Below are 27,097 nucleotides of genomic sequence, written 5' to 3' on the forward strand. Positions count from 1 at the left end.
GTTTTGTTTGATTTTTCAGAACATTTTAACCAAATGCTTCCAAAAAGTGGTGGGGACAAAATCAGCCATTTCAAAAAGTGGTGGGGACATGTCCCCAGCGTCCCCAGTGTAAATGACACCTATGCATAAATGAGACGCATAGACGGGTTGCGCGCGCAACCGAGAGGCAGAAAGAAGAGAAGTGCATTGTGTTGTATGCTTAATTGGTGTCTGTAAGTCAAAATGCCAAGGAGTTGTTGTGTGGGTAATAGTACCAACAGAGTCAGTGCTGGGTGCCTGATGTTAACATACCAGTAGATGCGACTATTACGTTACTAGCCTAACATTATAATTCATACATGTATCACAGTAACACTGCAAAAATTAAGACAGAAAAACAGATCCAACTAAAATCAAGTTTTATTTATATATAAACAATAAAGAATGCTTCAATAGTTAAGGTTGTTGCAGGAGCGGTTCATCTCACCAAGCGGGCTTTCTGCCTCCTGGATGCGCGAGCACCCTGTAATGTTTGTAAACTTGCAACCCGTCTACAGATATTTTATTAAATCCATTGTAAAGCAGTGAGCGTCTTCTCTCTCCAGTACAGCAGGAGGCGCTGCAGCTCTTTAGTCCGCAGATAAACTCACTAAAGAAAGAAAGAGCGCGCGTGTGATGTGTTTGTGTATCCTCAGTGTTTTTCTCTCTTGCGTGTTTCATTGAGTGTAAACAGAGTCTTGTCTATGTGTATTTAAGTGTTGAGACGATGATGTTGAGATGTGATGTGTTGTAAATCAGTATGAACTGATCTGTCCATGCTGATATATTGATGATTTTATCACAGAAATCTCTCAGCTGAAGAAAGAGGTGGCGTTACTGGAGACAAACCTGAGGTCAAGATGAGATTTAGCAATGAAACGAGAGGTTTGTACAGCTTAAACATCATTTACCTGAATCAGACAACATCAAATCATTTCTAATCTTACTCTCTGTGTGTGTTGTTTTGTCAGGATGTGGATTGTTGTGAATCTTCAGTGTATGTGACTGATGATGGGAGTCTGGATTCAGTGTGGATGAGCAGAGATCAGAGTCGCACACCACAGCCACTGCTGGACTGTTAAACTCATCGACTGCACGAACCTCATGATGAAGATTAAAACTGAACCCACAGAAATCAAAACTGAACCCACAGAAATCAAAACTGAACCCACAGAAATCAAATCTGAACCCACAGAAGAGGAAGATCGCACTGATGAAGATGATGATTTTATTCCATCAGGTATGTCTAATTATTGTTGTATTTTTAACAATTTTAACTGTCATGTGTGAGCACATGTTTTGGGTTTTCAGTCACAAAAAGACCCAAAAATGTAAGTTCTAAAATTTTAAAGGAGTTTAGGATATCTTTAATACTTAAAGGAACAGTATGTAGGATTGTGGCCAAAACTGGTATTGCAATCACAAAACGTGTGGCTAAAACTGGTACTGCAATCACACAGCTGGTGGCCAATATACCAAACGACAACATAAACATCAGTTGAGGGCTGCAACTCCACTTTTTAAATGAGAATATCCTGGCCGGACCGCTGTTGTGAGTGATATAAACATTTGAAATGAAAATGATTTCTTAATGTCTAGTGACATTTCAGGGCCATTTAATGATTAATTGATATAAATTTCTTACATACTGTTCCTTTAAAGCGGAAGTCCACCCTAAAACAACATTATGCTCCAACACTATATTTCATGACATGTAGTTGATTGTCCTGCCATCAAATGTACTAACTTCATATTAAAAATTAATGCTTTTAACTGCTACACTAACGGTGATTTACGGGTCGTCAAATCACCGGAAGAAAAATGCACAACTACATATTCTGAACGTTCTAAATGGGGGCGGGTCTTGAGGCGAGATGATTGACAGTAGATGATGTGTTCGTTTGCTGGTGTAGCAGCCGATCCTGTTCCCCTCGGAATGTCTGTTCCCTTTCTCGCTTTCTGTACACCCAGCTGTTTTTTCTTAACATTTATTTTATAGTTTTAATTGGTGTGAGCTGTATTAGTTTGTACAAACTCTGTACATATGCTATACCATACTAAAAAATAAAAATAAATAAAAAACAACCAGCTAATCTGCGATGCCTGCGCATGCTCTGTCAGCAGAAACGCTTTATCAACTGAAGGGGGAACAGACATTCCAAGGGGAAAAGGATCGGCTGCTACACCGGCTAACTTCAAGTTAACTTGAGTTGATTTGAGAGCAAGTTGAGCGGTAAAAGAAGTTAAGGCTTTAACTTTGTGTGGTGTCGCAAGAATCGACAGCCGGATGACGTCAAAGTACCGTGAGAGCGATTCGCGAAATCATACAGAGGAGTTTGCTTTTAAATCGCTCTCGCGGAACCATGACGTCATTCGGCTGTCGGTTCTTGAGGCGCAGCATGTAGTCGAACAAACCTGAAGACTGCATCGATCAGTGTTTAGTGGGTGGAGCTAATGATTCAGTTTCGCGCAGTGCATTCTGGTTAATTGAGTCCATCAAATACCGTTACGAAAATATCGCTTCAACACACTATCAATCTAATAATCGAAATCGTGCAAATTAATTTTTTTCTCATGTAAAATGCAAAATGGACATAATTACTCATGATAACAGGCTAAAATGTCTAGATTGGACTTCCCCTTTAATGAAGAACAGGCATGTAGGCTTAAAGGGTTAGTTCACCCCAAAAGTATAATTTTATCATAAATCACTTACCCGTGTGTCAACTAGGGATGCTCATATCAGTTAATTTTCCCGACCGACAACTGTAGCTTCTAAACCGAACATTAACCTTTAACTTATAAGATTTGAATATGAAATTGTCATTGAGTAAAAATACAGTTGACGGTTGTCTGTGAACTAGTAAAAACAAAAAAATTTATTTGAACGTGCAAACAGCAGCGACAGATCAACAACAGAACCAGGATTCATACATTATCAGATATTCACGCAACATTACCTTATTAAAAAGCACGCGATCGGTCCAGAGGATTAATATCCAAAGAGGGCAGATTGTCTCTGTTTCATCTACCACAGTGGTCATTTCTAAAGCGGGAGGCTTTTCAGAAAGTTTTGCTTTTGCGTCGTCTTTCTACGTTTGTTCAAAAAGAGAGATGTTTATGTTCAGGGTCAGAGGCCACCAGCGATAGTCTGTCCGGATGTGCGCGAGACGGACCGCGGCGGTTTCCCAATGTCAAGGATACTTCCTTGGCAGGACTAGTCCTTACAAGTCACTTCCTTTAGAGGCTAGGCGAGGCTCCTCTTAAGCATTCGGAGAACACGTTAAATGGAACAGGCTAGCAAGTGCAAGTCATTACGTCATTGCGTGATTGAAAGGTGTGCTTTTGGTGCTGCGCGCATAGGATTGTGGGTGATTTCGGCACGTGAAGAGCGCGGAGGATACACATATGCATCCTTTCCTGTATATGGGATATTTCTCGAACGAAGGACTCAGTCCTTGGCTGAAATTTCGAGGATCCTCGACATTGGAACAGTCCTTCGACGGACGTCGATGACGTAGCATTCTCGAAATTCTGGCTTCCAAGGATCTTTCCTTGACATTGAGAAACAGCTCTTGTCATCTTGCGCGGACACGTTCAGCTTCCAAACACGCATACAAATGATTTCTCATACAAATTATTAGACCGTCAGGGCAGCAATAATTTGTGTCATTTACAGGACATTCACAAATTAAAGATAGAAAAGTGGCGAAATGTCTGTCGGCTCATGACGACACGCACCATGTATTAACAAATATTTTTTTATTTTAACTGATAATTAATCGGTCATAAATTCTTACCTTCGGTTAACGGTTAAACGGTCAATGTGAGCATCCCTAGTGTCAACCCCAAGTGCTCCAATTGTCTTCAGAACACATTTTTTGATATTTTTGATAAAAACCACCATATGGTTCCCATTTAGTTATTTTTTGGGACCCAAAAACATTACTATTCCCAGAACGTTTCCTGTAGGTTTTTTAAAAAATAATGAAAAAACTTTAATAGCATAATGGATGACCTTTAGCTCCAAGGGCAGCTCTGTAAATGCCCACTACTCCGCGCTGCTATCCATCAAATATTTAAAGGGGACATATTATGAAAATCTGACTTTTTCCATGTTTAAGTGCTATAATTGGGTCCCCAGTGCTTCTATCAACCTGGAAAATGTGAAAAAGATCAACCCAGTAACTTAGTTTTGGTAAACCATTCTCTGCAAGCATGTGAAAAAATAGGTAATTGTAATTTGGCTTCTATTGTGATGTCAGAATAGGATAATACTGCCCCCTTTATCTGCACTATCCAACCACAGCACAGCCATTAGGTGCAGAGAGAAAGTTAGATACAGAAAATAATTCACAGCGATTTTGCTGCAAAATTAGGCCGATTAATAGGCAGGCGCATCTGCGGGCACCTAAGCGTTGTTGTAGAACTCGTGACGCAGCGCTGCCTCTTGCTGCAAGCAGATCGCTCCCGTGTGTGTGCAGCCATGCCTTGTTCACAAACAGCTTTAGTAAACAATGGCGGGATCGCGCGAATTAAGCAGCCAGTACAACAGCGCGACGGGCTTATGTCTCGCGGTGCCCTGTCCGTGCAAAGATTAGGCTCATTTCATGTGATTAATGAGTGATGATGATCTTTCTTTGCGTGACAGAGAGAGCTGAGCCGCACGCTTTCTGTCTTTAAACTGTCTCCCTGCTTTTATTACTCAAAACAAAACTGACTCGATGGCGAAAGGTCGGAAGACCAAATCATATCCACCGAGGAAAGGTTTAACGTGTTGTTACAGTAACACTTTGTTTACAGTTTTCCGCTGCTCATCCTGGATTACAACACAATGTGTCCGATTCGCGAACTGACTCCTTTGAACGGATTCGTTTGAATGAACGGATTCGTTTGAATGAACGGTTGAAACAACAGATCTGTCCCAACACTAAACTCACAAGACGTCACTGTCAGCACAATCAGTCACTTATAGCACCTCAGAAATGAGAATGTAAATGTGTTTAGAAAGATTTGCCCTAAATAACAGTCTCAACTAAAAAACATAGACATTTACTATGTTAACTTTATGATGAATAAATAATTTATCAGGTCTTCCAAATAAGGATTTTATCCTACAAAGCAATAAAAGCCATGGTAAAAAACTGATCAAAGATGATGACAGCAGAGTGTCAGGTTATATCGGTGTCTGATAAATGCATGGTGCAGAGGAGGTTGTAAAACTCTTCAGAAAGACCAGTCATAATTTTTTTAAATACTTTGACTTAAATAGTGACATTTTTACATTTTAAATATCTGCTAATGATGAGAACATTTTGATTATTATGTACATATAGAAAATCGGCCAAACATATCGGCCATCGGCTGCCCTGATTTCTAAATATCGGCATCTGCCAGAGAAAAAGCATATCGGTCGACCTCTACAAACCACCATCATTTGCATTTTAAATGACACACCCAAAACGGCACACTTTTGCTCAGGCCTACAAAGTGGCAATTTTAACATGCTGTAATTAATTATCTGTGGGGTATTTTGAGTTAGAACTTCAATTACGCACTCTGGGGACACCAAAGGTTTAGTTTACATCGTAAAAAATCTCATAATATGTCCCCTTTAAGGAAATTAAATGAAAACATCAATAAATCCATATTCTTTATTAGTGCGCAAGTCGTACGAGCAACACTGCTGCAGCACGCACTTCTCTACTCTGCTCCTCCAGCATGAGCTTGCGAACTCGCTTCACGGTCATTTAATTTTACCTCAGAAACAAACATTATTTTACAGTTTTCTTTTCTCTCTTTCGTCATTTAGTAACTTAAATATGAGAGAACAAATATATGTTTTAGTGGTTTTCGATGGATTTTAACCTTTTTATGAAGAGAATATGATGTTAAAAGAAGCTTTTGATTGATTTAAAAACGGAGATAGCTAACGTTAGTGGGCTAAATAAACTGGGTTGTAAGATTTGTTAACTTTAATTCAATGTTTTATTTCTCTCTTTTTAGCTCAGCGTCTACATTATTTTTTATCTCTTTCTTTATTCAGCAACGTTTGACAAATGTTTGTAAACATGACAAATGATGTGACAAACAGTAAGAAAGTAAACTCTACCGTTTCACAGTACAATCAATAAAGCCACACAGGTGTAAGGGTTTATGACGAATCTCCGCAACAGCTCTACGACTAGGGCTGGGTATTGGCAATGGCCTCACAATAAGATACGTATCACGATATCATGATACGCTGTATCGCGGTACGATACAATGCGGTGCGTGCTGCGATACATTGCAATACTTTTCCTTTTTTTAATCAAAAATGTAAAATAATAGAGCTGATTTTTTTTTACTTTTTTTAAGCCAAAGTGTTTCCACACGTCTGCTTTGAAAGCTGCAGGTGTTTTAAAATTTTCTGCCATTTTCTTACTCTTGCTAATTTCTGAGACATTGGCCGAATGGCCGTATATGACAGACAACTGGACAGCGACAACTACAGCAGTGGCGGAGGAAGTTGTTTGAAGCAAACAGAGGGATTTGATGGGTTTTTAAAATATGGACAGTAGAGATCGAAATATCAATACACTATTGTGGAAACAAATTATCACGATAGTTAGCTGTATCTGTATTTTTGCATTGCCCTATCTACGACACATGGTATTCACGTCAGTGTCCGAAATTGCTCACTCATTTTCGTTCCCTTCTTCCCCATATAGTGGACTCGGTTGTCATTTTCTATATAGGTAATAGTGAATGAGTAAACGAGTGAGCGGTTTCGGACGCAGCTAATATTCTAAGTTCTAAGTTACGAATTTGGGATTTTCCTTAGTTGTTAGTTATAATCATCAAAATTAAAGAAATAAACATTTGAAATATAGCAGTCTGTGTGTAATGAAATCAAAGGGTGAAAATTTAAATATTTTTATTTAAAACACTCAAATAAAACTTAATTTTGAAGAAACTATGACAGAAAATGCTACACATACTAGATTATTAATGAAGTTTTTAACAGATAACTCTAACGGGAATAGCTGCGTGATAAAGTGAAACTAAAGGGTTAATAAACACAAACTGAAATAATTAGTAAACTTTATAATTGTTAATAGTCTCTAATAAGACAGTCTTTATGCAGTAAATCCGGTTTAAAAATGCGACATCCGAAGGATGCAGTCTTTTATTTGAGAAACGGCCAGCATTTCACCTCCACAAGAAATCCCTCGAGACGCATTTAATCTCGCGAGATCTCGTCACACCCCTAGTAGCCCAGAGAAGGCGGTGGTCAGCGGGCTGAGTGAACACTGACGTCCGATGGTGCATTTGGGTCTTGTCCAAATCTTTCTAAGCAAACGTTCAAAAAGGCGCTATATCTTTACTAATCGACTGCAGTTTGAATATTATACATATATATTCTCGACTGAACTAATCTTAAAACTACACTTTGTGACCAAGAAACGGTAATATTAAGAAATGGCCATTGCTTCTATTAAGTTATTATTACATTCAAAACAGCCAAAAGTATTACCTGTCATTCTGGTCTTCAAATCCGTGGTGGAAGAAAGTAGTTCCCCAACAAAGAGGCTTTTAAAATCATTCTGTTGTTGTTTTCTAGTTTTCTTTTTCAAACGTGTGCCGTCGAACTGTTGTATTAAAGCAATATCGCTCTCGGAGTCGTGTGACATAGCTCTATCATCACGGCTGTTATTGCCTCTGGCTAGGGGTGTCACGATTCTCCAAATCCTCGATTCGATTACATTTTCGATTCTGATGTCACGATTCAATTCGATTCTCGATTTTTAGATGATTTTTTTTTAAGACAAAAAATTATACAGGGTTCTTGCAGGTTTCAGCAAGTTAAGTTTAAGACCTTTTTAGGACCTGTTAAGACCATTATGAGTCAAATTTAAGACCAACACGACACATTACTAGAAGCATTCAAATGATCTCAGAAATTCTTAAAACGTTCTATTTTTATTGATTCAGTTATAGAAAAATATTAAATGACTGCAGTTTTAAAACAGATAATCAAAATACATGGAAATACATTATGCTTAACTCTATTAGACTGCGAGTGTTGGCGCCGACAAATTTTACCCATAGCCCTTTAGGAAGAGAATTCTGACAATGGAAGCACAAAAATGGCTCATAGTGAGCCATTGAAATACATTGATTTAGAGGCAAAGAGCTGTGATTTTTCTTAATTAAAAGTCAAGAAATGCATTGATTTACAATATTTATACATCACACTAATATGTGTAAGTAGTATTTTTATAAAATTCTATTAACAATGTTTTTTGACAAATAAAATTCACTAATATTAGATCAGTTAGTATGGTCAGCTGCTGGTTTGTGCCTAGTTTTACACTGCCTAATACAACTTTAAAGCTTTAAAATGCATCACACTCTGTAGTACGTAAGCTTATAGGGGATGTTTCCCAGACAGGGATAAGACTAGTTTTAAGAGCTTTCCAAACTTGAAAACAATTTGCACTGACATATCTTAAAATACATCAAAATGCACACAAGTAATGGTTTTAGTAAGGCATGTTTATTAAAACTAGTTATATGTCATAATTAAACTAAGGCCTAGTCCTGGTTTAAGCTAATCCCTGCCCGGGAAACCACCCCATAATGTTTAATGTACAACTGACTGTGTGCTGTGTATATATCGTGTGCCTGTTTATAAATATACAAAGAACAAAAGATCACTTTCAATTATTATTAATCCCTAAAAGCATTAATATATGCATTTTATTAATACAAGTTATTAATAAATTAATGTATTGCATTTAATTGAATACAGAATCACAGAGCCAAAAAAACATTCCACCCATAAGTTTTATGCATAAATATGCACTATATACCGCCATCAGGTTTAATAGCCTCTCTAATTACACAATAAGGGATGAATCTGCATTAAGAAAATGAAATTTACCATTAAAAGGCTGTTTGATATGTGTTGCTAACGTTATCCACTAAGACCGTTTCTCAATCCGAAGGCTATAGCCTCCGAAGGGTCGCATTTCTTATTTCAGAAATGGTCTTATTTCAGAATATTAACTTTGAAATTAACTTTAAAATATTGATTATTATTCTTAGTTAATCGTTAATTAATGTAATATGCTTATGACTTGCGAATGTAATGGTCAGTTAACTTAAATAAACCAGGCGAAGCCGTATGCAGCAGCCTGCCTATGCGAAAGGGCTCTGATCTACCGCTGTTCATTTAACCGTAACTCCTGAAGCATTTGCGCAATCAAAAAGTATGAATTGTTCCTAAAAGAAGACAATTGCACTTTTTTGAAATATATGGTTTAATACGGTACTTTCCGTCTGCCAATCGCTGCTGTTTGTGGAGAGCTGAAGGGAAAGCGCGTTAGGTTCGAGTGCATTGCAGCAGAGAGCAATATTAAAGTCTAAAATATAAAACTGTGTAACACTAAAGTTGACACGCTGTTGGTGGCTCGTGACTCGACGGCCCGACTGTTTAAGTTGATTTTCAATAAAGCAGCATTGATTTTTGTTCGCTTCTGTGTCCTCTATGTTTCAGAACCTGGCAAATGCTCAGGTAAGCCACATGCTTATAAATTACCCCGAAAAAGATTTTTGCTTATAAGTTTAAGGATTGTTTCTCGCCAAACCCACAGTAAACAGTCAGATCACAACCCCTGAAATATATCTTATGGCACTATTTGCATGGATTATGACAAAGGGCGGAACGTTTCTTTTTAGAGACCCACCATCATACACTTTCTGCCTCCGCCATTAAGTTAGTTCTTCAGCGTTTTAAATTACTATTTTATTTTCTGCCGACAACGCTTTTTGGGAATGAAAAGAGGTAAGAAATTTAAGACTTGGGTAAATTAAATTTAAGACCTGGGATAAAAATCTGGGTGTTTTTAAGACTTTTTAAGGCCTTAAATTTAACATTCTGAATTTTAGACTTTTTAAGACCCCGCGGGAACCCTGATTATATGCCATTATTATTATTATTATTATAGTTTTACATTAACATGCACATTGCGTGCTTTTCCTCACATGGGGGTTTGTGGGCTTTACTTTACGCGAGAGATTTTGTAGAGAGAGAATTCCTTCTTGCACGCAGATAGACTTAATGCGCGCGTCTTGGACTCCTATTATCTGAAATAAAAGCGGTGCGTCATAAGCAGCTGGCTGCGCTTCTCTCTGTCTCACGTGCACGCGCTCTCGCATCTGTCCAAAGTCTAAACATAAACTAAAGTAATAATCCTTACCTATGTGTTCAGTTTTATGCGTTTCAGGCGAGCTGAAGCAAACTATCCCTTTTGCTTAAAATATAACCGGCTGCATCTTTGTGGCTCTCTTGTGCACGTGCAGAGAGCTGCGCTCTGTCCGAAGGCAGATCACTAGGTAGTAATCCTGTTTATAATATGCATTTCAAGGAGTTGTAGCAATACATCCCTCGTGTTTAAAATATAAATCGCGTTCCGCTGGATGGATGTTTTTAAAGGCACTTCTGAGAGGTTTATTTTCCCCCGCTTGGCAAGCCGACCGGACGTGACATGGGGCGTGGCAGCATCGACGATCCCATTTTTTAATTCGAGGTTGTAACTTAATTTCGATCGATTTCGATTTAAAATCGAAATCATGACACCCTTACCTCTGGCATATATCACTGTCCTTCTCGAGCGATATTGCTTAAATATAATCTACTACTACTAATAAGGAACTCTGCAACACATGCTTCTACTACTCCTGACACTAAAACAAACAACCACAAGGTAGCGCGAGTTTCGAAACGCCTTTATCCAGATTCGATACTCCGACCGAACCAAGGCCTCTTTTGTCATTGGTTACGGGATTTCTACATAAACAACACAAGCTCTGAATCAAGGCTTCATTTGGCACCTGACTTCTGTCTATATGTGTGAATCTAGAAAAAGATACAGAATCTCAATTCTTCATCCTTATTGTTGTGTAAATAAGAGTGAAAAGACAATTTATTTGTTTCATGTTTCTTTCAGATGTGAAGAGTGATTCATGTCTGGATATAGAAATAACGTCCTCACAATCAAAAGAGCGACTGATGGCACAAACTCTTTCCTGCATCACCTGTGGAAAGACATTCAGCTCACAGAGACATTTAGAGAGACATGAGAGAAAACACACAGAACAGAAACTCTTCACCAGATCTGAGATCAGCTTTACTACCTTACAAGAGAAGAAACTTCATTCAGAAGACCACAGAGAGAAGAAGAAGAAGAAGTTTCACTGTGAGCAGTGTGGGAGGATTTGTGTCTCTTCCTCTGATCTAAATGTTCACATGAGGATACACAGTGGTGAAAAACCTTTCAACTGCACTGAATGTGGAAAATACTTCAGAACCAAACAAAATCTTAAAGTTCATCAGACAATTCACACTGGAGAAAAACCGTATGAGTGTCCTCGCTGTGAGAAGAGATTTAGCCTTAAACCTGTTCTGAAGAGACATGTGTTTTTACACATTGAGAGACCGTATCAGTGCAGTGAATGTGACAAAACCTTTAGGGATTCAGGTTCATTAAAAAAACACCAGAATATTCACTTTAAAGAGAAACTCTATCAGTGTTCACACTGTGATAAATGTTACAGTCATAAATATCAGCTGATAATCCATCAGAGAGTTCACACTGGAGAGAAACCTTATCACTGTAGTGTTTGTGGGAAGAGTTTTAGTGTAAAGGCTACCTTACTAAATCACCAGAGACTTCATACAGGTGAAAAACCTTTTAAATGCTCTCAGTGTGACAAGACGTTTACTTGTTCAAGTAACTTAAAAGCCCATCAAAGAGTTCATACTGGAGAAAAACCTTATCACTGTAGTGTCTGTGGGGACAGTTTTAGTGTAAAGGCTACCTTACTAAATCACCAGAGACTTCATACAGGTGAAAAACCTTTTAAATGCTCTCAGTGTGACAAGACGTTTACTTGTTCAACTAACTTAAAAGCCCATCAGAGAGTTCATACTGGAGAGAAACCTTATCACTGTAGTGTCTGTGGGAAGAGTTTTAGTCAACAGTCACACTTAAAAAATCACAAGAGACTCCATACAGGTTAAAAACCATTCAAATGCTCTCAGTGTGACGAGACTTTTTCTCAGTCAGGTTCCTTAAAATGCCATCAGAGAGTTCACACTGGAGAGAAACCTTAACACTAATGTTTGTGGGAAGAGTTCATCAAAAGTCAAACTTTGTAAAGCATCCGTGACCTTAAAGTTATGACATCAAAAACTTTTAAAGGTTTTAAATATCGTTAAAAAACAAGGAATTAAATAATAAACTAACAATTAAAAAAATAACCGTAAAATAAGAACAAATAATTAAATTATGAGTAATATCACAGATAAATACAACAGAACAAACATACAAATGAAATGCAATAGTGCTGCTCATGTTTTTAGATTGATTTAATAGTAGAACTGTATTATGGAGGACGAAAAATGACTTAAAGATCTTATATTTCAAACTTTCTAGAGTTTTATTTTAGGTTATGATGTTCTTAAAGGGATAGTTCACACAAAAATGAAAATTCTATCATCATTTACTCTAATGTTGTTACAAACCTCTATAAATGTCTTTGTTCTGATGAACATGAAGGAAGATATTTTGAGGAAAGTTTGAAATCAAGCCACTTGTGAGTCCCATTCGCTTCCATAGTATTATTTTTTCCTGCTATGAAAGTGTTGTTTTTAAAACACTGTTTAAAACACTGTGTTGACACTTGTTTTATGAGTGTAATACACCATTAAAATGTTGTTGATCTCAGTTTAATTTTAATTCGAGTTGTGTTGCACCACTTAAATTTAAACACACATTATTGTATATATATATATATGTTCATCATGTTTAAGAGCAAAACCGAGTAACTCTGTCCACTAATGTAAGTGGGTTTCTGCAAGTTCCTGTCTCATCTTGACACATGAAAGAAATTATCCAGGTAACTGTGGCCCTGGTACCTTTTGTTTCATTATTGATGGCCATTTGTTTATGCTTGGGCCAAGGGTCTGAGTAAAAGGTGAATGGTAAGCCTAAGGTGTGAACCCATTTCTATGATAATGAAATGGTCCGAGTGAGACAGTGGGTGAGATGATAAAGTTGATGGGATTAAGAGTTGGTGAAACTGAAGGATTGGGAGTGGCAGGGTTACTTCCTTTTAATGTCTTGATGTACAATGCTTTCAAAGTTGAGTGCTTGGTTTTCCATTTAGGGGGCTGCCCGCTAAAATGTGTATAAATGCAATGTAGGGCTGTAATTAAACTTGGTGACTGCAGCGCCTGGACTCTATGTTCTGATTTAAAGATCGTTTTCTGCAATAAAGACTACAGCTCGAGAAAATCCAAGTCTTCTGGTCTTCCATAAAAAGGTTTCCAACACGTTTTCATAATGTTTGAATTAGACGTTTAAAGAACATCATGAACATATCAAAATACAAACCGTGTATAGATCGGTTTCAACAGTAACAACATAAACAAGCGACTGTCGTGGTCTGCACGTAACTTCCGGTAAACTTTGCTAAGAATAAATAACAAAGTTCTTTAAACATAGTTTATTTATATAACAAGCAAAAAACAACACAACGATAACATAGTAAAGCAAAACATTTGTTTTTTTCGACGAGGCATTTGTTCAAGAGATCGGTTTGGCAACTAGTCAGACCATTAAAAAAAAACGTGGATTGTGTCAGCGCACGTGCGTCCGATGAAACCGTCTATACATTGGTTTAAATTTATCTCCGCTTTATTAGTGTTTGTTTTATAGTGGTTGGCAGGGCTGGATTGGTAATCGGGCATACTGGGCATTTTATTGGTGGGCCGACATACATTTTTACCAAAGTAACATAAACACCTGGTTCTATATGGTCATGATGTTCTTTAAAATTATTTTTTCAAGTTTTAACAGCCAAACAATCCTCCTAAAAAAACAATAGACACCATCACAGAAATTCTATTGATTTTATATGGAATTTATTGGTTCTAATGGAATATGGCCCAAAACACACTACAGTGTAGTGATTTTAATGGTAAAAGCTAATGGTTCCTATTGGTATTTTAATGGAAACCATTAGAATCTTCTGTAACAGTTTTATTGAATTTTTTCAGCAGGGAAAACATATCACAAATGTTGCATTTTGGTCTGGTTTTGTTTTCGTAGTGAACAGATTTACGTTTTTTACTACCTAAACGCGGCAATTAGGTATTTTATAACATTTATAAAACGTCCTTTTTTGTTATTATTTAGGGTGTGGTTTTTAAAACGTTTTTAAAATGTTTGCTGCAACATTACCTTATTGAAAATACAACGTTGTCAAAATTTTGTGATTGTATTTTTAATCTGATAAAAATATATTTTGTCCTACCGTGTCCTATCTTTATGACTTTTAAATCTTGATGTTTCGTCTTTATTCTTCAGCAATTATATTCCCACCCTTTCTTTTCATTTTATACAATATTCGTGATGATTTCTGGCCATAATTGAGACGCCTTTTGTTAAATCCATTGTAAATCACTGAGCGTCTTCTGTCTCCAGTAACAGCAGGAGGCGCTGCAGCTCTTTAGTCCGCAGATAAACTCACTAAAGAAAGAAAGAAAGAAAGAAAGAGCGCTCGTGTGATGTGTTTGTGTATCCTCAGTGTTTTTCTTTCTTGCGTGTTTCATTTAGTTTAAACAGACTCTTGTTTCTGTGTATTTTAATGTTGAGATGTACTGTGCTGTAAATCCGAAGGAAGTGATCTGTCCATGCTGGATATATTGATGATTTCATTACAGAAATCTCTTAGCTGAAGAAAGAGGTGGCGTTACTGGAGACAAAGCTGAGGTCAAGAGGAGATTTAGCAATGAAACGAGAGGTTTGTACAGCTTAAACATCATTTATCTGAATCAGACAACATCAAATCATTTCTAATCTTACTGTCTGTGTGTGTTGTGTTGTCAGGATGTGGATTGTTGTGAATCTTCAGTGTATGTGACTGATGATGGGAGTCTGGATTCAGTGTGGATGAGCAGAGATCAGAGCCGCACACCACAGCCACTGCTGGACTCTAAACTCTCTGAAGAGAAATCCAGACACACACAGGACTCCGAGCTCAGTCTGACTTTACTCTGTTATACTGAGTCAAAGCCCACAGACACTCAGGACACTACAGTGTGTGACAGTAAACAGAGCTTACAGGAGGATCAAACCTCCACAGAGTCTCTGGATTCTGTCTGTAACGCTGGAGAACAGCAGCAGATCCTGCAGACCAAACTGAAGATGTGTTCAGTTAAACTCATCGACTGCACGAACCTCATGATGAAGATTAAAACTGAACACACAGAAATCAAATCTGAACCCACAGAAGAGGAAGATCCCACTGATGAAGATGATGATTTTATTCCATCAGGTATGTCTCCTTAATTATTGTTGTGTTTTTAACATTTTTAACTGGCATGTGAGCACCTATTTTGGGTTTTCAGGCTCAAACTCACTAATGAAAAGAACAAGAAATGTAAAAACTAAAATGTTAAAGGAGTTTAGGATATCTTTAATACTTTTTGAGCAACAGGCATGTAGACCTTAATCCCATAGAAAATCTATGGGGTATTGTGAAGAGGAAGATGTGATATGCCAGACCCAACCATGCAGAAGAGCTGAAGGCCACTAACAGAGCAACCTGGGCTCTCATAACACCTGCGGTGCGTTTCCCGAAAGCATTGTTAGCCAACTACTGTCGTAAGTTTCGTCGTTACTGACAAAGTCCAACGATTTGGTGTTTCCCGAAACCATAGTTCAAACGAACATTCGCAAGCAGCATTGCAAACTTGTGTGGTATGAACGACAGCTCTTCACCTGTCGTTAGAAGCATCGTTCCTTGTTGTTATAATATGTAGACTTACATTGATCATGCTTTTGATTAAAATAATCATGTGCACAGTGCACAGTCATACAAGCTTAAAGACCCTGGGGAATCCCTTGGAGGAGTGACGTAAGAGGGAACTTGCACATGAATTAAATATCTTGAAAATATAAACAAATAACTAAATCTATATGAAGATAATGAACTCTGCAACACTCTGCTTTTACTGACACTAAAACGCCACAACACCCACAAGGTGGCGCGAGTTTCGAAACTCCTTTATCCCGGTTTGATACTTAGACCAAACCGAGGCCTCGTTTGTCATTGGTTACGTGATTTCTACATAAACGACACAAGCCCTGAATCAAGGCTTCATCTGGCACACCCATTTATTCTTGACACGCGCTCCGAACCTTTGCTTCAAATATCCCATCACTAGCAGTGACCCAGTTGTAATAACAGAAATGACACCTGTCTTCTGTCTATATGTGTTAATCTAGAAAAAGATACAGAATCTCACTTCTTCATCCTTCTTTGTGTAAATAAGAGTGAAAAGACAATTTAATTGTTTCATGTTTCTTTCAGATGTGAAGAGTGATTCATGTTTGGATATAGAAATAACGTCCTCAACATCAAAAGAGCGACTGACAGCACAAACTCTTTCCTGCATCACCTGTGGAAAGACATTCAGCTCACAGAGACATTTAGAGAGACATGAGAGAAAACACACAGAACAGAAACTCTTCAACAGATCTGAGATCAGCTTTACTACCTTACAAGAGAAGAAACTTCATTCAGAAGACCACAGAGAGAAGAAGAAGAAGAAGAAGCAGTTTCACTGTGAGCAGTGTGGGAAGATTTGTGTCTCTTCCTCTAATCTAAATGATCACACGAGGACACACAGTGGTGAAAAGCCTTTCAACTGCACTGAATGTGGAAAATACTTCAAAACCAAACAAAATCTTAAAGTTCATCAGAGAATTCATACAGGAGAAAAACCTTTCAAATGCTCTCAGTGTGACATGACGTTTACTTCTTCAAGTAACTTAAAAGTCCATCAGAGAGTTCACACTGGAGAGAAACCTCATTACTGTAGTCTCTGTGGGAAGAGTTTTAGTCAATGGACTACCTTACTAAATCACAAGAGACTTCATACAGGTGAAAAACCTTACAAATGCTCTCAGTGTGACAAGACTTTTTCTCAGTCAGGTCACTTAAAAATCCATCAGAGACTTCATACTGGAGAGAAACCTTACGTCTGCACTCAATGTGGAATGAACTTCACTAATGTATCTCATTTAATAGTTCATCAGAGAGTTCACACTGGAGAGAAACCTCATCACTGTAGTGTCTGTGGGAAGAGTTTTAGACAAGCGGCTACATTACTATATCACAAGAGAGTTCATACAGGTGAAAAACTTTTCATATGCTCTCAGTGTGACAAGACGTTTACTTGTTCAAATAGCTTAAAAACCCATGAAAGAATTCATACTGGAGAGAAACCTCATCGCTGTAGTGTCTGTGGGAAGAGTTTTAGACAAGGGGCTTCATTACTAAATCACCAGAGAGTTCATACAGGAGGAAAACCTTTCGAATGCTCTCAGTGTGACAAGACGTTTGCTCAGTCAGGTCACTTGAAAGTCCATCAGAGAGTTCATACTGGAAAGAAACCTTAACATTGTAATGTTTGTGGGAAGAGTTAATCAACAGTCAAACCTTATGACACCAAAAACTTGTATAGATTTTGAAATATCAAACACAAATGAAATAAAACAGTCCTGTTTTTTCAGATTGATCTAACAGTACTGTATTATGGAGGACGAAAAATGACTTTTTTTTCATCGCTAGAAACATTTCTTTATTGTAAGTGCATTAACCAAACAAACGTCCATATCCTGATCTGATGCGGAAATGTTATACAGACAAGTACACAGCGAGAGTACCTTGGTTTCCTGTTTACAAACATTACAGGGTGCGCGCGCATCCTGGAGGCAGAAAGCCCGATTGGTGAGCTGGTCTGCCACTGCAACAACCTTAAGCACTGTAGCTTTCTTTATTGTTTGTATATAACTGCTGACTAAATAAAACTTGATTTTATTTGGATCTGTTTTTTCTGTCTTTAATTTTTCAGTGTTACTGTGATGCATGTGTGGCATGACACACAGAGGGCTGATAGAGTATATGTAGCGACTACGCCACCCTGGCACTTGGCCAGAGATAATAACTTGCACTTAGGCAACACAGGTTCCTGTACTAAAGAATTGGCAGAAGACGTGGGTAAAATAAGTATGAAATTTTATTAAATATAAAAAAGAGATGCCGCACACACACAATGAAATCACAAACACAATCAATTTAATAAGATGTACTACAGGTGACCTCCATCCTCAGACACCTCTATAGGTGTAAAAGCAGGAGCCGAGGCGTGACAGCAGGGAATAAGGGCACTAATAGGCCTCCACAGCACCGCACAATTTTGGTTACACCTGTGTGGAATCACTCACTCAAACACGTTAGTGTATGTGGTTTATGGGGACAGCTCCATAGACGCAATGCATTTTATACTGTCCAAACTGTTATATTCTATTCCCCTTACCTAACCCCAATGTCACAAAAACCTGTTGCCAGTCTTTAATCTATGAAAAACTACCATTTAGTATGTTTTTTTAGCTTTTCCGTTTATGGGGACACTGTCTGTGTCCCCGTAAACCACCTTTATAGCATAATAAACATGTCATTATACACTATTCATGTCCCCGTAAACCACATAAACCAACGCACGCACTCACACGCACGCACGCGCGCACGCACACACACACGCACACACACGCACACACACACACACACACACCCCCTCTGGACGATACTTCCCACGAAGCCCTGACTGTACAAATGTTAATCGCCCATAGACGCAACAAGTCTGTAATAAAGTTAAAAATAGAAACACATTAAACAGTGTACATACAAAATGTTTATTACGCTTAAAAACACGTACCAGTTGAATGAGCGATCCAGAAGCACAGATAAATACAAGGATAAGGCAGAAAGCTGCAGGCTCGCTGGGATTAGCGTGTACAGGGAAACAGGAGCCGTTGATACGAGACAACACGATCTATAATAAAATTAACAGTATCATACTGTTATGGGAATGAAGGACTCAAATGCAGGATAGCGGGAAAAAAGTCACAGTTTATTAATGCGGCCACAGGCAAAAGATAACGGCACCAACACAGACACAGATGAACAGAAAAATATCCAGGTGGCTGGAGAATGATAACTCAATAGTCCTCTGTGGCAGAGCAGAACGAAAAGGGCAGCGGGGTTCACAAGGCACCCGGAGAGAGCGAGAGGAGACCGATGCCAGCCAGCAGCACCACACAGGTACAATGCAAGTCTCTCTCGAGCCACAGTTCTGTGTATGACAAAACGCAGGGGGGTAATTCCAACAGCAACAAAGTAATCCTCACACACAAGACAGGACAGGACAGGAAATGGTAGATATAATTCCAGTACAGAAACGAACACGTCTGCATAGCTTAACAATCTGACAAAGGACAAAGACAGGGCACGATAGATAAAGCCTGGGTAAATGAGAGAAGATGAGGAACAGGTGGAGAGGGAGAGTGGAAACAGCTGCGGCTGAGAGTAATGAGAGCGGGCAATGTGTGTGTGTGTGTGAGAGTGTAGAGAAAGAGAGAGAAGGAAACTGGGCCATGACACATACAACCTACCATTTGGAACTATAGCACGGTTAGAACCAGAGGCGTCATGCCCATTGAAACTGAGGGGGCACGTGCCCCCTCGGATTTTTGAGCCAAATGGATTTTGCAAGCAACCTCAAAAATAAAAAAAAGCGTCCATTAATCTTTTAATCTGTTTAAAATGCCCAAATTATCAATTTTCTGCTGCATCCGTGTCAATTTCAGAGTTTTGATAGTGTATTGATCGTGTACATTACTTTATTCTGGCGGCAGTCGGTGCAGCCGCAAACGTCAGCGTCTGAGCGCGCTCACGAGCTTAGCTGTTGCTGCTCGACCTTATTAGCAGGGGCGGCGTTTGCGTATGGCAGTTGCCATACCCAAGCATTCAGACAAAACACCAGAAATCAACAGGCTATAATGAAGCTCATTAAAGATAATTTAAAATATTTTCAGTAGAACATATCTAAACATTGGAACATCACTAATAAGTATCATTTACACGTGTGTTCGACTTCATGCTATGACACTGGAACCGACAAGCGGATGACATCAACGTGCCGCGACAGCGGTTTGAAATCAAACTCTTCCGATGATTCGTCGAGTCACCCTCGCGGTACTTTGACGTCATCAGCCTGTCGTTCTTACAGCGCAGCTTGAAGTCGAACACAATCTATAGTGGGGTTCGCGCTGCAGGAGGTCTCATGATGACCGCTGCTTTAACAATCTTTATTTTCGCAAGTAAAATCCTTTTTTTGTTTTAACATTTAAACAGACTCATGGTTCTCGCCCACACTCGCGCTTTGCATATTGCATACATTATTCCAGAAGTAAAATGATTTGCTCTGTGGATAAATAAATATGTTCTCTTCCACTGGGGATTGTAACGCAGCCGAAGTGTATTGTATTAATTATTTGCGCGCATTTTTGAATATGGCCACTTGCGGAATAACCTGCACGACTACAAAAGGTAAAACTTGTTTTTGCATTTAGCTCTGTTTTACTAAGAATTTTATTTAGTGTTGGATAACTATGTGTGCTCTATCACATCATTTAAAAGTCTTTATTGTGTGTTTATAAGTGGATTTGGCGGTTGTCGTGACAAGATTTGTGAAGGGATGTCACAGTATGTTTTGTTTTGATATTATCTTGTTTTAGTTTATCTGTTGCTGGAGTTGTGCTTAGTTAAGAATTATTTGAAAAGCATTTTAAATAATCATGATTTCTATTGTTCTATTGTTGTTGTTTCATTTGTATTGCTTCCGCATTGTTGTCAGTAGTGTACATGCAGTCGTAGTATGCTTTTGTACAGGTTGGTGGAATATGTACACATATGTGGTTTTATAGATTAGTTATTTGAGAATGGCCTTGTACGAAGAATTTTTGCCATACCATAGCCTAGGTTTTCGTGAAACGCCGCCACTGATAAGTAGAGATTTCTAGATTCATCTTCTTGGCACAACGCCAAAGTTCGCCAGAGTTCACGGGGGCGCGGAATCACACATGTTAACATATAAGGTAAAATTTAATGCAAAAATCCGTTCCTCTAATAATTTTATCTAAACATATTTTTTTAAATCATTATTGAACATTAAAATCAATCACGTGGCTATAGCTTATGGCATTTTCGTTGTTTATATACTTTATGGATGTAAATTACATTAATTTCATAGGATAATGCAGTTGTTGTGCAAAATGCATTTATGACAGAATTAAACAAGTCATTAAACAAAACGTAAATAGAACACATGCCGTTTCAGATGTAAATATGATGCCAATATGTAATTAATCCGATTGAATAGTATTTGAAATGAAAGTTAGTCAACACTTTAATTTTGGAGGTTTTTGCACTATGGCAGGGGCGTTTAGAATGTTAGAAATGTAAGTGCCATGGAAAAGACTGAAAGTTCTATAATATAATTCGTTTGATGTATGTGTATGCGCAAATTTCTGTGAGCTTTGCACACTGTGCCCCCTTAAAAAAAATTGGTGCATGACGCCCCTGGTTAGAACTTAAAAACCACGTACCGTATGTGTGCGATCTCCCCACAAATCACGTACACAGCACTGTGCACCCGTGGGCTCACTCGAATAAAGAGATCTCACAGCACACAACGGCACTGGGTAACATCAGGCAACGGTCGGTACTGTTAAAGTCTCCTGCATACTCACTTCAAACTATACACAAACAGACGCATTGCAATTACACACGCCGTATTTACATGAAAAACCAATTAGAGCGGTTTCACTTACCTGCCGAGAGGGAACACGTCAACCAAGCACCAGTCGCAAGGTATGTCCAAATAAACAACTCTAGACAAGGAAAATATTAATAAGACACAGCACACTACCAACCCTCAACCAACATAACCAACACATACCTGACCGGCGACTCGAGATGACGCAGAAAGGGGCGTAACGCATAACACCATACTGCTTCGCAGTCAAATTTATACATCCCCCTGCCCAGTGATAGGCCGATCAATGAACAGGACGACCAACCAATCCAAAAGCAGGACGGGCTTTGCCAATCCTGTCACACATGCAGGGGCGTAGCAGCCATTTTAAAAGTGGGGGGGACAGTATGGTAATGTGACCTAAAGCTGATGTTCATAATAATACATTCTAAATAGAATACCAATTGGCATTTAACAGCACCCTAGTGGCAATTTTGGGAACATGCCATGATAGCTTACATGAACCTATTTTTGTGAAATCATACTCACAATTTAAAAATACTGCAGGACTTTGAAACCAATGTGAGACCATCAATAGCCTACTTTATTTTTATGAAATAAAGATATTTTATGATAGTTACAATATTTCAGTTACACTACATTTGTATTTTGATAAATATACAAATTACATCTACACTAATTTAATACAACATACATTTTATGAAAATATAGCAATAAAACCTAAATCAATGTATTTACAAGTTTTTAATATTTTCAAGATGGAAGTAAGTTCTTTAATCAAAACATGGCCGTGGGAAGTGAGGGTGCTGCGGGTGGGAGATTTCTTTTAAGTAAAAATATTCTGCACAATTTATATATTACTTATGAATATTTTAGGAGATTATTTTTGACACACGTAGGTTATTACGTGTATTTTGGGTTTTAATTTCATTACTGTCTGTGCCTACCCATCTCCGTGGCCTCATCCGAGCGCACTTTCTCTGCCTTGTCTTTTGAAGACATGGGTACGCAGCACCATGACCCAGAATAGACTAACACACCTTTGGCTAATGCATGCCCACACAGAAATTCGGAACTCCCTGGGCATTCGTCGCCTAGCTCATGAGAGACTTTGGACTCTATTATACAACCGGCGCAATGCGCGACGCGAGTGTCTTTTGCTAGAGTAAAGAGCGCGTTGATATTATGCGCAATGCGCATACAGTATTAACGGGATGACAACGCGGGTTTGCTTAGCACATACATGGATGCGAAGCAGGACAAAAACGCTTTTTAATATGAAAAAAGGATTAAAATGTAAAAGATTATTATTGAGTCTCTTTGACATAATTGATGACCGATTATGAGACGTTAGAAGGCGTAAAGAGCTGCTTTAGCTAAGTAAATAAATGCTTTACTTTAAACGAATGCATCTATTTTTTAAAAAAATTTAAATGCTACCCCACGAATTTATTGTATATAATGACTCTGTACCTGTGGATATGGTACGTTTGTAAATTCTTTATCTCTTGTTTGTAACAAATAAAGAATTTTTAGAGTACAAACCTTATATAAAGCCTAATATATTCTAAAAATGTAATTATACACCATGTATTTTTTTATAAAAGTATACAATATCAGAACGAAACCCATTATTATTTTTGTTCGAATTATAAGTTTAAAAAAAAGACAGTAATAGTACTATTTAGTAAAAAAAGATCTATATAAAAATATACTAGGTATGTTACTGTTAGAATATTTTACCACTGTTAATCGACGTGTGATTTAAAAACGAAAGTAAAATATGTTCGTCCGCATGGACATTAAAAATTGTGTTTAATTAATATTATGTTGTTATAATATTATATGTTGTATGTAAATATGTTCTATGTATGTTTATCTGAAGTTATAACGAAAGTAATTTCCCCTGGGATTATTAAAAGTATTTCTGCTTCTGATTAACAGGGGCGATTCCAGGATTTTATAAATGGGGGGGCACAGGGGGGACCAAGAACCAGTCAGGGGGGGCCAATCAAAAAATTCAAATGAAAATAAATACTGGTTTAGAAAATATTAAGCATGGTTCTTGTGCAATGCCACGTGCTCTAATATAGATGGTATTAATTTTTTGTATTTTGCGTGGATTAAACAACAGTTCTGTTCCAGAATAGTTCACTTTAAATAAATTGTCATAATTTACTCATCCTAAAGTTATTTCACACCTGTATGAGTTTTTCTTCTGCTGAACACAAAATAAAATATTTTGAAGAATCTTAGTAGCCAGAAAGTTGATGAACCCCATTGACTGCATGTTATTTTGTTCCTACATATGAAGTCAATGGAATCCATCAACTGATTTTGGTTACAGACATTCTTAACTCTTTTCTTTTTTGTGTTCAGCAGAAGAAAGAAACTCATACAGGTTTGAAACAAGTTTATGTATATGACCATTTAAATTAAGTGAACTGTTCCTTTAAGTACATTGCGTGTAGCTGGTATTAGTTAACATTCTGACATATCAGGATTTTGTTTTTCTACTCTGTCTGATCTGACTTTCATTGTTTATTAGCCTATATTGTATTTTAACACAACTGAATGCTATTTTTTACATATTATCTGTTCTGTTGTCAGACAACAAGAAAGAGTTTAAGCTAGTGACTAACACGACCCAATAACACCTCGTGTTTAATCCAACCAGCTGTTACTTTATACTGCTAAAATCCTAATTTAAATGTGACATTGTCTGATACAATTTACATTGAAGAGCTGATACGAGGTGATTTCGGATTACCTGTGTGTCTCATGCAAGGTTGCTCTTCTCATCTGATTGTGTTTATGAGCGCTTTTAATTTTAAATGCGAGTGATAGTTTTATTGTATATCGCGCATAGCAATTCAGCGCAAATTCAAAAATATCAGAGAATACTGTTAAGCGTGCGCGCGCATACCGCACCATAGGGAGGGAGAGAGAGAGCTCGTACACAGAGAACTGGTGTTTGTGTGTGTGGGGGAAAACACTAACCTTTCGTTAAGTCATAATACTCGATCAACCGTATTCTCTGTCAGTAACATCTGTTGGCTGTTAACTTTTACGTGAAAAGACAACAGAGGAACCCAGGTGGAAACACCGCCAACTTTTAACTCCTTCACTCAGTTTTAGAGAGGCACTGTCGAGGTTCCGCACGCAGCAGTGAGAAAGCGTGCACGCGAGAGAGAGAGAGAGAGAGAGAGAGAGAGAGAGAGAGAGAGGCGCTGCTGAGCGCTTGCAAAAGCACATGAAGCCGTTTTAAATAGTAAAATAAAATGTAAATGGTAATCATGGAAAATCTTTTTGATTTGTGCCAGTGTTGAGTCTGTGGCGGCTGTTGAGTCTGTGGCGGGGCGCCCTCCTTCTCGTTTGCACGAGTCTCAAATCAAACAGTGATTGACAACTGGTCCAATTGTGCGGTGGGTGTCGTGGTGTCTTTTTCCTCTTGTTTTAAAAACGCGCAACTACTGTGCTCGCTTCGCCTTCGCGTTCGAGCGAGTCAAATCAAACAGTGATTGACAACTGGTCCAATGGTATGGTGGGTGTCTGACAACTGGTCCAATGGTGTGATGGGTGTCATGGTATCTCTTTCCTCCTGTTTTAAAAACGAGCAACTACTCTGCTCGCTTCGTCTTCGCGTTCGCAGGAGTCTCAAATCAAACAGTGATTGACAGCTCTCTGGTCCAATGGTGCGGTGGGAATTTTCAGGTTGACAGTAAATCTAGCTGGCCCAATGAGATTGGAGGGGGGGCACCAGGGGGGGCCAATCATATTCCAAGGGGGGGCGGTGCCACCCCATGCCCCCCCTCTAGACACGCCCCTGCTGATTAATAGCGCATAAATTTATCTGATAACTGATGATGTCTGTGTGTTTCAGACCCTGGCTGTGTGCACTGAAGTGTATATAACAATAAAGTAGTAAAAATGTATTTATTTTTAAAATGTATTTAGGCCTATAGGCTCATAGGTTTTTGTTAAAAAAAAAATTTTTCACAGCACCCCCTGTCCAAAATGACTTCCAGCGGCCCTGAATCAAAACATCAAAACAACTTTTTACAATTAAACTAGATTATCTTTAATCCTGTTGCTCCATTACTTTAAACTTTGTTTTAAATCTCAGTGAGTTCAAATACATTTTCTACAATTAAATATGTGGCTAAATCATCAGAAACAGACACCGCGAGCGTGGTGGCACTATTCAAAGATGCGTTTATTACGGTTGCTTATTATAACGTCTCAACAGAGTGAGTTTGACGGTTTAAAATATTACTTAACACTACCAGTGACAGCTCCCGATGCTCGTATGCGCTTCTCCTCTGTCACGCGCTCCAGTCAGAAACTGAGAGCAGTCAATGAACGGACACACGGCGGTGCTTCATGACAAATGCGTCGCGTCGGCACATCTTGTTCATTCATTATATCACAATAACTGAGCTTCGCAATATTTCCTGCCACATTGCTTCGTTAATCAATACAATTGATTGTTTTAAAAGATCGTCAAATGTTTTTATTTGAATAAGATCTTTAGAATCGATTACCGATGTATAGTGATTTATAATAGGCTACAAAAAAATATATTACATTTGCCTGCATAAACGGTTTATTTTCTTTATGAATGACAACGTCAACATTTGTTGCTGTTTAATTACATCGGCAGATTCATCAGCGCAGATGATGGGTTTAACATAAATAAGTTTTAATCTATATTATAAGATTTGTAAGCTGTGTTTAAATGTAAGTGGTGCAACACAACTCGAATTAAAATTAAACTGAGATAAACAAACCATATTTTAGCTCTAAACTCTGCTTATTTTAATCTGTGCAACCCACGCTGAATCCTGCGCAGCGTGACGAGGTCCATAGTGTATTTTAACTACAGTAGGTTAAATCATAACATGAAAACTTTATCGCGTAATTTGTGTCATCACGCCATACTGCAACATTATCTAACGTGTGTTTGAAAAAATGATGTAGGCTAATCGTCCTTTGCTATTTTCTGGAGTGCATTTTATCCCAGACGGCGTAATAGCAAAAGTGAATGAACAAACGAAACTTCACAAGAGCAACAAGAGATTTGAAGCTCATGCAGACACGCTCTGTGATTGGCTGAATGTTAGTTCACTCAAATCTAAGTAACAAATCAAAGAACACTGTACATGACGCACTGCGCTGTTGCTCGCCAGAGCTCGCCTCCGTCTCTCATTAAAAATGTATGACTTCTGGCCACTTTGATGCTTGGTGGCCTTGTGAACGCACAGTAAAAGTGGGGGGTCGTGACCCCCCGTCCCCCCCGGTTGCTACGCCCCTGCACACATGTATGAATTATCATGTTAGGCT

The 27,097-nt window shown here is 38.3% G+C and overlaps 1 protein-coding gene, 1 long non-coding RNA gene and 1 pseudogene across 2 annotated transcripts in view; 2 read left to right on the forward strand and 1 right to left on the reverse strand.

The window, feature by feature from the left end:
• Positions 1-27,097, forward strand: part of LOC141279842 (uncharacterized) — a 190,864-nt gene that overhangs the window by 94,190 nt on the left and 69,577 nt on the right. The gene's annotated exons all lie outside the window — the stretch shown is intronic.
• LOC141279844 (uncharacterized) lies at positions 994-17,928 on the forward strand (annotated as a pseudogene).
• On the reverse strand, positions 18,854-22,041 carry LOC135771788 (uncharacterized). Its single transcript, XR_010543056.2, has 3 exons — positions 21,810-22,041; positions 21,585-21,734; positions 18,854-18,970 (listed from the first exon to the last, which is right to left on the reverse strand). It is a non-coding gene; the product is annotated as an uncharacterized lncRNA (long non-coding RNA).

The sequence above is a fragment of the Paramisgurnus dabryanus genome, chromosome 8, assembly GCF_030506205.2.
Source record: "Paramisgurnus dabryanus chromosome 8, PD_genome_1.1, whole genome shotgun sequence".
Lineage (NCBI taxonomy): Eukaryota > Metazoa > Chordata > Actinopteri > Cypriniformes > Cobitidae > Paramisgurnus > Paramisgurnus dabryanus.